The sequence below is a fragment of the Berghia stephanieae genome, chromosome 4 (genome assembly GCF_034508935.2).
Source record: "Berghia stephanieae isolate SIO BIC M18660-M18661 chromosome 4, UCSD_Bste_1.3, whole genome shotgun sequence".
Taxonomy (NCBI): Eukaryota; Metazoa; Mollusca; class Gastropoda; order Nudibranchia; family Aeolidiidae; genus Berghia; species Berghia stephanieae.
In genome coordinates, this window is record NC_088363.1 from 13,737,835 (window position 1) to 13,750,334 (window position 12,500).

Below are 12,500 nucleotides of genomic sequence, written 5' to 3' on the forward strand. Positions count from 1 at the left end.
TGATGGGCTTGATGATCTATTCCTCTGATAACAGGATCGGACTCGTAAAATTCCACTTCCAGGCAATTGGTAAAGTTATTGTGTAGTCCTTTGACAGCGGCTTGGGTTTGATCCTGAAGATTAACAATCAAAGTTAAAAGCTCCGCGTCTTAATGGTGTAGATATAATATCTACAAAGTCCCAAAAGATAAAAATCTTCCAGTAATATATAGGAAAAAGAGCGACTGGCCGTCCGGCATAGATTGTGGAGAGAAGTGAGTGTCAAATGTTAGACCTATCAGCTTTATAATAAGTGGCTACGTGACAGAATGTAGAACGAAAAGTATTCACTAATTAGAAATTAATTCGAGGAAGGCTATAAAAGGAAAGACGATCTAATATTAGAAGGTAAAGTTTATCTAAGCCTACCGAAATATAACTGGAGTGAGATGAATTCAGTTCTTAATAAAATAAAATTTAATAAGATAATTGTGAACAACCTTTACTGTGACATCCACAAAACGTATTCAATGCCCTTTACAAACGTCCCTGACCAACAGCAAGACTTAACATGTAGAACGAGACGTGACGCCCGTTAGGAGATATTACTTTTTTTCGGACAAACACAAAGCTGTAACCGCCAGGTACTCATTTTACACCTGGGTACGGTGAGAGAATGTGAGTAAAGAGTCTTTACCAAAGACGCAACTATGCGCCGAGCGAGGCTCGAACCCAGGACCTTCCTATCCGAAAGACCACACAGCCGCATTTATAGTGTTAGGGCCTTCCAAACATTACTTTGTAAACATAATGAAAATGTTGCTGCTTGAAGCTCGAAGGAAAAAGTAACGATAAGTGTTGGAATGTAAGCTTCAATTTATTGAACGAAGAGAGATAATGTGGACGTTTCGAGTTTCACCTTCATCAACAAAACACGATTGATGAAACAAGAAGGATGAATGAGAGATGTGAGAAGGGCGAAGTTTTATCTTTCACCTTCGAAGACAGATAATATGGACGTTTCGGGTTTCCCCTTTATCAATAAAACACGATGAATGAAACACGCAGGACAATTGAGAGATGTGAGAATGGCTTAGTTCTATCTTTCATCTTCGAAGACAGATAATATGGACGTTTCGGATTTCCCCTTTATCAACAAAACACTATGAATGAAACACGTAGGACGAATGATATATATGTGAGAATAGCGCAGTTCTATCTTTCACCTTCGAAAACAGATAATATGGACGTTTTGGGTTTCTCCTTTATCAACAAAACACGATGAATGAAACACTACAGACGAATGAGAGATGTGAGAATGGCAGATAATGTGGACGTTTCGGGTTTCACCTTTATCAACAAAACACGATGAATCAAACACTACAGATGAATGAGTGATGTGAGAATGGCGCAGTTCAATATTACATCTTGTACTGTACAAGGTGTCTATCTATGCTTTAAGGCAACATTCTACGAGTTAGTGATTAATCTTTCACGCAAAGGTAGGGATTTGGAGTCTCTTGTCTGTCATTTCTACGTACGCTCTCCGATTTCCTAGTAAAGTAGGCTCGTAAATCCTATTAAAAATACATAGTTTTCGACACGAGTTCAAAGACTGGCGTGAGGGATTTGGTGAAAACACTCCATCATTCTAACTAAGAGAGGAAAGAGTTCTATTTATCGTTTCACAACTCTGATAGAGGAAAGAGTCCTATCTATCGTTTCACAACTCTGATAGAGGAAAGAGTCCTATCTATCGTTTCACAACTCTGATAGAGGAAAGAGTCCTATCTATCGTTTCACAACTCTGATAGAGGAAAGAGTCCTATCTATCGTTTCACAACTCTGATAGAGGAAAGAGTCCTATCTATCGTTTCACAACTCTGATAGAGGAAAGAGTTCTATCTATCGTTTCACAACTCCGATAGAGGAAGGAGTTATATCGTCCCGCCCCGCAACTGATAGGGGAAGTAGGGAGTAATTGTAGAGAGTGGGGTTTTGGAGGTGGGTTTAGAGAATAGAAAAGAGGAGGGGGAGAGATGGTTGAAAATACATTTTAAGGAGGAAGAGGAGGAGGAGGAGGAGGAGGAGGAGGAGGAGGAGGAGGAAGTTGCCGAGGAGAAAGAGAAAAGTGAGAGGAAAAGAAGGAGTTTTATTTAAAGAGGAGAAGGAGTAGGAGTACGAGAGGGAGGAGTTGGTAGAGGAGGAAGAGGAGAAGAATGAGGAGGAGGATGTGGAGGAGGAGGGGGAGGAGGAGGAGGAAGAGGAGGAGAAAAGGTTGGTTTTGCACTGAGCAAATTGAAGCACATGAAGCTGTACGGAAGTGAGGACGACCTCAGGACCACTGTGGGCTTCATTCACCAGAACGGACTGACCATGTGACGTGACGGGAACGAAGAAGAAGAAGAATCACATGATGTAAGTTGAAGCAGAAGAGTAAGAAAAATGGAGATGTTGGAAGTGATAAAAAGGATGGCAATGTTGTGAGTTTCTTAGCGAAGCGCACAGCATCCATAGATTACAATATTTTTCTATCGTTCTATCTATACGGTTGGATTATTATTGGAATCTTATCCCGAAAGTCTAAAAGGCAAAGATAAAAACAAACATTCCAGTCACTGGCATAGTATAAAAAATGCCAAATCCCCGCTGCCTAGAATTAGCCCTGTCATATGGTAAAATGACGCAAGTGCCAACGTCAACAAAAATGAGCTATTTATATTATGGGAATCCTCATTTCAAGGCATACAATACCATCTAGTCACGTGGTAATGTGCAATTTTATACTATCAGAACTATCTACACAAATTTGAAATTGAAACATAAAATAAATCCTTAAATTTCCGAACAAATTTCCGGCCATAGTTCAAAACTAACCCCCATGGCATTTAAGTCCTTTTGTCATACGACGGCAGAATTAGCAGGATTCAATAGTCGTAACGTCACTTCCTTCATAATGACGCATGGTAACTTAGCAACACTGGCTCTAAACTATCGGAACAATGGCGGACGCCGTATGAAATATTTCTCCGGCGAGCATGAAAGCGAACTCAGAGGGGGAAAAAAACATAAACTTGATCATGTTTTGACTTTTACACATTCTGGTCACAAGACATATGAAAAGTTCTAGCCAGCATGAAGAATAAAAAGCAATGATTTTCTTTGTTTAGAACCAAGATGGCCGCCGTTGCCAGGCAGCGTGACATCAGACTACTGAATCCATTTCCACACGTTTTTGACTAGGGGTGAATCAAATCTCACGAATTCAGATGATATCACAGTTGTGCAGACTGCCAACTCTTTGCACAAACAACTAGTGCTTTTCTGTTTATCAAAATACAAAACAAAAACAGTGTTAATTTATTTCAATCAGCAGACTTGTTTAATAATTTAAAGCTATACTTTTGTAGGGACAGTTTGTAATGTCATTCGTCCAATTGCGGTTGGAAATATCTTTATATTCTTATGTCATAACACCAGTGACAATTTGAGCGATCTATATTCATGTTTTCGTTCAACCAGGTCATCAATCACATGATTTGTTGCTGTCTAACGATTGGATATTTATTTCTTGACAAATGTAAACACGCTGCTTTGTTTACAAATCTTATAAACATACCCATGTGTCAAATGACCAATCGTAGTGTTAGATATTTAAAAAGCTGTGAATACTTTTCCCTAATTGGGTAATTTTGACACATTTTGCAATGTGACCAATGACCTCGAGCACATGGAAAGTTAATATAGATCATGCCCATTGAGTGAGTGAGTGACTGTGGGAGAATGTCCGAGGTCTCAGCTTTGCTCCACTAAGAGCAAAACGTTACAGGGCGGAGGTTGAGTGGCTTACCACAAGATCACAAAGCAGCACAGAGGGCCGTTATAAAACCATAACCATCAAAGACAAGGTAATTTTCACTGTACTGCGCCACTGACTTGGAGGTAGGCATGTATTTCTCTCCTTTGACCAACACGTAGAATTCATTAGTGCATGCAGTGAAGTAGCAATAGTTGTTGTAACGTTACCAATATTGGAAGAGGGTAGATAGATGAGATTAATTATCGGATATAATCTGAAGCAGAATCTTAGGTCCAGGGGGTAAATGAAACTTTAACAATCTCAAACTGTGTACAGAATGAACGGAATTAACGCCACTCAGCTCTTCGCTATTGTATTTAGACAATCACTTTAATGATTAGTTCTCATAATATATCCAACTGGCGAATAGCTGAGTGACGTCAATTTTGTTCCATTTATAGCTGAACGAAAAGTAGTGTTCCTTTTATATTATAATAATACTATATTGTATTTTGTCTTTGCCCCTTTATTCAATAGTTCGACTTCATCAATCGAATCGTTATTCAATAGTTCACAACATGAGCTTGTTTGATGAATGTCTACTTTCATAACACATACAAACTGTAGAAAAGGTATGAATTCTTGACACAGGCGATAATCACGTTAACCTTTCTTGACAACCCTCTCGATTACAGGTGAACAACGTTATCATGTGGAATCATTATCTTCAAAGGTTTTTAAATAACTAGATAGTAATATTCTTACAAAACTACTTACTAAGGTGTGATAGTGTTAGCTTTTTAAAGTCTTTTACAGAGAAGTGGATTAACCAGTTAACTGATGTGTTACTCTGGAAAAAACTCATATTAAAAAATTTGGCCAGAAAACTCGTCCTTCACATATCAATCGATTTAAATAACCCTCATCTTAACAAAGATTTTCAAACCTGGGACTTTATTAAAGACCTCTCGAGGTCCCAGGTTTGAGAGATTTTTTTCCAAGATGAAGGTCATTTAAATTGATCAATTTTTAATTAAAAAGACGAGTTTTCTGGCCAAATTTTGAAATACGTGTTTTTCCAGAGTACGACAGTTAACTGGTTAAAAACTCCATTATTTTTAGCCACAGAGATTTCTGTTTATCAAGAAATGAAATAAAAAGAATATTTTTTAAATAGATGTTTTCCCATTCCAGCTGTTTTCCATTCAAATTGCTCCAGTCTCATGATGGAAAACGTCATTTAAGTTTATAGATAGATAGATAGATAGATAGAAAGATAGATAGATAGATAGATATATAGATAGATAGAAACATAGATAGATAGATAGATAGATAGATAGATAGATACATAGATGGATAGATAGATAGAAAGATAGATAGAACTTTCATAGATAGTTCGAAGATGACGTCATTCCGGTTTTTGTTGTTTTTTTTTTTTTTGCCATCCGCGTTTATGAGTCATGCTCACTGAACTGTATTAACCTGACTATAAACGTTCATGGATACACACAGTTTTGTGTGTTGGTCCGTTATACTTCCGGATGGCAATGTTATGAACTTCTTAGCCAAGCGCATACTATCTATAAATGATGGCTACGCGCTGAGCCATGCTACGCAAACATTATATATATGAGTAAGTACCCACTTGTATCGCTTCACTTTGAGTGTAGAATAAATCATGTCGTGTTCCTGGTCAGTAAAGATAGAGTTAATTTCAAATTACTCTGCGAATAATTTAAAATTTGTGACTAAAAATACAGTCTCTGTCGTACGCTGGAAAAAAAAAGCAATATTTTAAAATTTGGCCAGAAAACTCGACCTTCAAATATCGATCGATTTAAATGATCCTCATCTTGGCAAAACTCTGAAATCTGGGACTTCACACTGCTATCCTAAGGGAATTGACACATTTATTTTAAAGTTTACAGCAATATTAATGTAGGCGTGTTGATTTAAGTCACCGTGTTGCTTATAAAGTCAATGATTCCATAATCCTTTAATAGCCATTAGTAGTAGGAATAAATCCTCTGTAATTGATGGTTATGTTATATCATTATTGTGTACAGTCATGCAGGATGGCAATGCGATTAAAGATGAGACCCCCCACCTCACAGAGGTGACTTAGGACTCTGTTTGACGCGTTCGTAGAAAGGTCGATGTAGAGATTTATAGAAGAAACGAAATTGACGTCACTCAACTTTGATTATTATGCCGTCCTCTGGAAAAAAAAAAACATATTTAGAAATTTGGCCAGAAAACTCGTCCTTCAAATATATATCTATTAAAAATATCCTCAGCTTTGCAAAAAAAAAAAAAAAAAAAAAAACGACTCTGAAATCTGGGACTTCACATTTCATTTTAAAGGGAATTGACACACTTTTAACAAAAAATATACATCAATATTAGTGTAGGCGTTTTGCTTTCAGTCACCGTCTTGCTTATAAAGTCAATGATTCCTCTAAAATGGTTGGTTATATATTATATCATTATTGTGTACAGTAATGCAGGATGGCAATGCTATTAAAGGTGAGACCCCGAACTCTCTGAGGTGACTTAGGACTTTGACGAGTTCACAGAAAGGTCGATTTATAGAAGAAACGTAATTGACGTCACTCAACTTCTGATTATTCTGCCGTGCTCTGAAAAAACACAAATTATTTGGAAATTTGGCCAGAAAAATAATACTTCAAATAATATAGATCAATTTAAAAAGATCCTCATTATGGCAAAAACTCCCAAACTTTAACATCGCGAAGTCCCGGGTTTGAGACCTTTTGCCAAGATGAGGATCATTTTAATTGATCGATATTCGAATTTCCAGTTTTCTGGCCAAATTTCAAATCTGGGACTTTGCACTGCTATCTTAGGGGAATTGACACACTTGTTTTAAAGTTTTCATCAATATTAGTGTAGGCGTCTTGCTTTTAAAGTCAATGATTCCTCTATAACGGTTGGTTATATTATATCATTATTGTGTACAGTCATGCAGGATGGCAATGCGATTAAAGATGAGACCCCCCACCTCACAGAGGTGACTTAGGACTCTGTTTGACGCGTTCGTAGAAAGGTCGATGTAGTGATTTATAGAAGAAACGAAATTGACGTCGCTCAAATCTTGATTATTCTGTCGTGCTCTGGGAAAAATACATATTTAGGAATTTGGCCAGAAAACTCGTCCTTCAAATATCGATCGATTTAAATGACTCGTCTTAGCAAAAACTTTCAAACCTGGGACTTCGCGAAGTCCCAGGTTTAAAAGTTTTTGCTAAGACGAGGGTCATTTAAATCGATCGGTATTTGAAGGGCGAGTTTTCTGGCCAAATTTCTAAATATGTGTTTTCAAGCGGACGGCAGTATTTATATTTAGAAAGCCATTTTCAGTACATTCTTTTATCAATCACACTATAAATGTTCAAATTTACACACAGTTTTGACTGTTTGTACGTTATATCCAGTGGATGTTACGAGCATTTTTCCCAAACGCATAGCATCAATATAAACGTCGCAATGTATGAGTATGGAAACACCGCCACCAACCTCTTTAAATGGAAAATCTCACCGGGCACTGAATGCCCATGCGGTCACCCCAAACAGACCATGGACACATCCTGTCCGAATGCTCGCTGGGACCTCACTGCACCAATGCTGACCTGAGGGAATGCAACCAGACTGCCCGGGACTGGCTGACTCACTGGCGCGACAAGATATGATGATGAGTATGGAGCAACATCCTAGCGTAAACACTATTGCCAGGTCCGATAACTGACAGCAGTTATGGGGCTTGTTTTAACAGTGTTGTTATGACAATGCTTTGTGTTGGTTTGAGAGTATTTCCATTATAACAATGAGATCATACCAACGTGCACTAATGTGCAGGTCTGATAACCCAATTCCTTATGGGCCTATTATTGTCATGGAAATTTCAAAGATTGACGCAAATTATTGTTCATTACAACAATGTTAAACTAGGCCCATACGTGGGTTCGGATGCCAGACATACAAAAATGCACACATTGGATAAGTACACGTCGAGCTACAGTGAAGTCCAGTCTAATAAAATGTTCATATCAGAATTTTTGTGGCACATAAAGCAATGAATAAACCTTAGATTCCGTTCAGTTCAGATTTCATACTTATTACAAGGACATCCCGAAAAAATGCTGGTGAAATCATTTCAATACATTGCCATTGAATTAATTTAGCATGTCAAATCCTTTTTCAATTCATTGAATTCAGGTTGTAGAAATAAAGGCAAATTGCACCGAATCCCTGGGTGGGGATCCTGACCTCCCATAGCGGGCAGGGAGGTACAAACTGTGTCTTCTATCCCCCTTTATCTGTAATCCAACATGCTTTCTGTCTTTGTCTCGGAATGAGATTACTTGGTTTTGTCCTAGCACTGGCCGGAATCCTAGCTGGGAGGGAAACAGTCAAATGCATAGTTATTGTTTTGGGAGATATTTTTTTCCTTGTAAATCATCTCTCTGTTATGTATTATTATTTTTATTTTGAATGTATCATGTAAGCATTTGAGTGTGTTCCTCTTTGTTGGATTTTGTGCTTGTGTCTGGATGAGACTTGTAGGTGATTTCAAACTAAGTACATTGGTGGTATGCTCTTGGAATCTACATCTGAGCCCTATTTGTTCTCAATTCCCCTTTGTCTTACTTTTTCTTGGGTGCTTTAATTGTAATTCTAGAACTTTTTACTATCGCATTTTCTTCCTTTTTACTGGCGCTGATATAACCTAAATGTGTTGCAAGCGCCGTAAAACCCTTAAAAACAAGAACAAAAAACAGCACCGAATCCGACGTGCACATATCTGCAGGTCTGATAATCCAAGTCCTTATGGGCTCATTGTTTTAATACGAATCTCAAGAAATGACGCAAAATATTGTCCATTGCAACTACGTCAAACTAGGCCCATAAGTGTGTTCGGCTGTCAGACCTACATATACATGCAAACGTTGGACCTATCAATTTGGGTTAATAAATACATTTCGAGCTACGTTGAAGTCAAGTCGAACAAAAATTGTTCATGTTAGAATTGTTGTCGCTCTTAAAGCAATGAACAAACATTAGATCCCGTTCAGTTCATAGTTCATACATATTACAATACGCTTCAACAAGCGTGACGTCACTTCCCTCGTAATGACGCATGGTGACTTAGTAACTGCGGCTATGTGGTCTAGTGGTATGACACTCGCTTTCGGATCGGAAGGTCCTGGGTTGGAGCCTCGCGCTCGGCGCATAGTTGAGTCCTTGGAAAAGGCTCTTTACTCACATTCTCTCACCGTACACAGGTGTAAAATGAGTACCTGGCCGTTAACAGCGTTGTCTTTGTCCGAAAAATTGTAATATCGCCTTACAGGCGTCATGTCCTGTCCTACATGTTAAATGTTGCTGTTGACCAGAGACCCCTTGTAAAGCGCTTTGAGCACATTGTGGATATTGCGCTATATAAAGCTCAATTTTTTTTTTTTTAATTTTTAACTGGCTCTAAACTATCGGAACAATGGCGGGCGCCCTTATGAACTATTCCTCCGACGAGCATAAAAGCGTATCCAGAGGGGAAAAAAAAAACATTATAAATCTGATCATGTTTTGACTTTTACACATTCTGATCACAAGACATATGAAAAGTTCTAGTCAGCATGAAGAATAAAAAGTACCGATTTTCTTTGTTTACAACAATGATGGCCGCCATTGCTGGGCGACGTGACATCAGACTATTGAGTCCTATTAACGTCCTGATAAAATTGCTGGTAAAATCACTTCAAATCATTGCCAGTGAATTGATCTAGAATTTAAGATCCTATTGCCAGTCATTGAATTCAGGTTGACAAAAAAAAAAAAAAAAAATTAAAAAGAAAATTGCACCGAAGACGATGTGTACTTATTTGTAGGTCTGATAACCCAAGTCCTTATTATGGCCTCCTTATTGGAATAGGAATCTCAAAAAATGACGCAAAATAGCGTAACACTAACACACAAAACATGTCCGTTATCTTCAGTCTTTATTCTGATTCATAGAATCTAACGAGAACCAGTCACTTCAACAGGAGGTCGAAATAGATAGAAAGAAGATGACCTCACTCAAGCCTTTGTTATTGTATTTTGCCATCCGTGTTTGTGAGTGATTCTCACTTAACTGTATTATAGATAGTATGCAGATGACGTCACTCAGGCCTTTGTTATTGTTTTTGCCATCCGCGTTTGTGAGTTGTTCTCACTAAACTGTATTAACCAGACTATAAAAGTTCATGGTTACACAGAGTTTGTGTGTTGGTCCGTTATACTTCCGGATGGCAATGTTGTGAACTCCTTGGCCAACCGCATTCTATCTAAATGTGAACATCAAGCGAAGCCGTGCGTATTAACTTTATTGAAACACCACTAACATTTCCTGTGAGTGAATTGATTTACCCCCTACACTAATTTTACCAAGACTATGTAGATAAAATGGAAATATACTTCGGCCGCCTGAATATTTACTCACGTTTTATAAGTGTGTCAAACACGCTTTAATGTGTTTGTATATGAAATGCCAAGCTGTTGTGCAATCTGTTAAAGTGTGTTATTGACATTTAAGTTAGTTTAAATATATAAATCGATTCATTGTCTTATCTTCTCTAAGCTATCGTATCTGATAAAAGCCTTACCAGGATAATAATATATGATATACCTTACACATAACATGATGTTGAAAACTATATTAGTAAATCATATTTGTTTTTCATTATAACTAATATTAATCGTATTGGTATCTTAATGGACTTAATTTTAGAGGCGAAGTGACTATTCTCACCCCCGGGATGCTAGTCTTCATAATAGTATAAAAAGTAGTCCACAATTGTTGTATGTTTAATCCAAAGGTTGTAATGCAGTAATTTGTTAATATTCTTGTCACAAGTTGCACAATTTAAAAAAAAATCAATCAGATCCAAATCGCAAAAAGCCGGCGACGTTTTTTTCGGTAATCCAATCGGCCGGGGGGGGGGGGGGGGGGGGGGTGAGAATAGAGCCAGCCTTTTAGAGGTGCCAAATCTACGTAGTAAATGCATATTCTTACGCATTTTTGCTCATTGTACACATTTTGCTCATTTTGTATTATAAAATGATTGTTATTTATAATCATTTTAACAATCATGCACTCTTATAGTGTACTTGAAAATGTAAATCTATGTGTTGAACTGGACGTTCCTATATGGAGGTCAATATAGAATTATCTGGGTGGGTCATATCAGATTTATAAATGGATTCTGTAAGTGGATTCTATTGATATTGTCTATAAATAAGAAGTTTATTAATTTATTTAAATTATCAATTATAATATTGCTAGTATGATCTATTTACCCATCATCAAATTTAGCGCTAATTATCGTTTTTTGCTGGATTGTACGTATTTTTTTTTTCAAAATCTGACTAATTTTGTATCTCCGGTGTATACATTTACATGTATTAGGGTTGGCAGCACTGATTTTTGTCCATCAATTTCTTTAATGGACAACAGAACTTGATCGTGTTTTTTGTCGTAATTGGAATTTGTTGGTTTTTTTTTTAAAATAAATAATCAACAGACAAGGCACTTTTTTTCTTATTGAATCGTTATTTGATGATTACTAGTCAATATATCGCTTTCATAATATTGGATGCAGTGATTTTAAAATACCAAATTATACGAACTTTGATATAGAGCGCACGATATCCTCAACAATGAGGCTCTTGGCGCTTTACGACAACACTAAACAATATAGAAAGTACATGACATCAAGAAAGATATGTTTTCAAGGATTTCTTGAAAAAAGACAATGCTTTGGATTCTCGGATGCTCTGTGGAATGGTATTCCATACAGACGGACCAAAATGAGAAAAGGATCTTATTTGTTTAAAGATTTTTAAATATATTTCTGTTCATTACTTTTTTGCAGTCTACAGTTTCTAGCAATTTTGTTTTCACTATATCAAATATTGATCTAATATTCACTAATCTAGGTGCATATATTTGCAGGTCTGATTACCAAACGTGATTATGGGCTCGATTTAATATTATTGTAATGGAGAATACGTTGCGTAAGTTTGAGAGTATGTCCATAACAACAATGAGCCCATTACAGTTTGGGTTATCAGACCTGCAATTCAATACACGTCGCCGTAAATCAGAGGGTTGATTTAATAATTCAACGATTTAAATTCCATTTCAGGCATTTTGGGAGTACAGAACACAAACCAAAACATATTTACTAATTAACAAAAATCGTATGCATGTCGTAAGAAAACATGAGCTCTTTTATAGCGCAATATCCACTAGATATGCTCAAAGCGCTTTACAACGGATCCCCGCCCCAACAACACTTAACATGTAGAACAAGACATGACGCCTGTTAAGCGATATTACAATGGGGTTTTTTTCCGACAGAGACACCGCTATTACGGACAGGCACTTCATTTTACACCCGAGTAATGAATGAGAGAATGTGAGTAAAGAGCCTTTTCCAAGGCGAGGCTCGAACCCAGGACCTTCCGATCCGAAAGGGAGTGTCATACCACAAGACCTCATAGCCGTACAAGAAGCAGAAAAGAAGCAAAACTAACTGTCCAAAGTTCAGAATTTAAATAATTAAAATTGAAATAAAATCAAGGGGACGTAAAATCTATGAATACTTACTTGTAAAATCCAATTTTATATCATAGAACAATATGAAATCAATATAAGCCATTC

At 37.1% G+C, this 12,500-nt stretch overlaps 1 protein-coding gene across 2 annotated transcripts in view; it reads right to left on the reverse strand.

Annotated features, from left to right (window-relative positions):
- LOC144970054 (uncharacterized) overlaps positions 1-12,500 on the reverse strand; it is a 319,936-nt gene that overhangs the window by 306,735 nt on the left and 701 nt on the right. Inside the window, exon 1 of one of the 2 annotated variants that reach the window (XM_078909250.1) lies at positions 12,447-12,500. This exon is cut by the window's right edge and continues 109 nt beyond it. The exons of the other annotated variant lie outside the window; for it this stretch is intronic. The gene's annotated coding sequence lies outside the window, so the exon portion shown is untranslated. The remainder of the gene's footprint in view (positions 1-12,446) is intronic. 2 annotated transcript variants of the gene reach the window in all.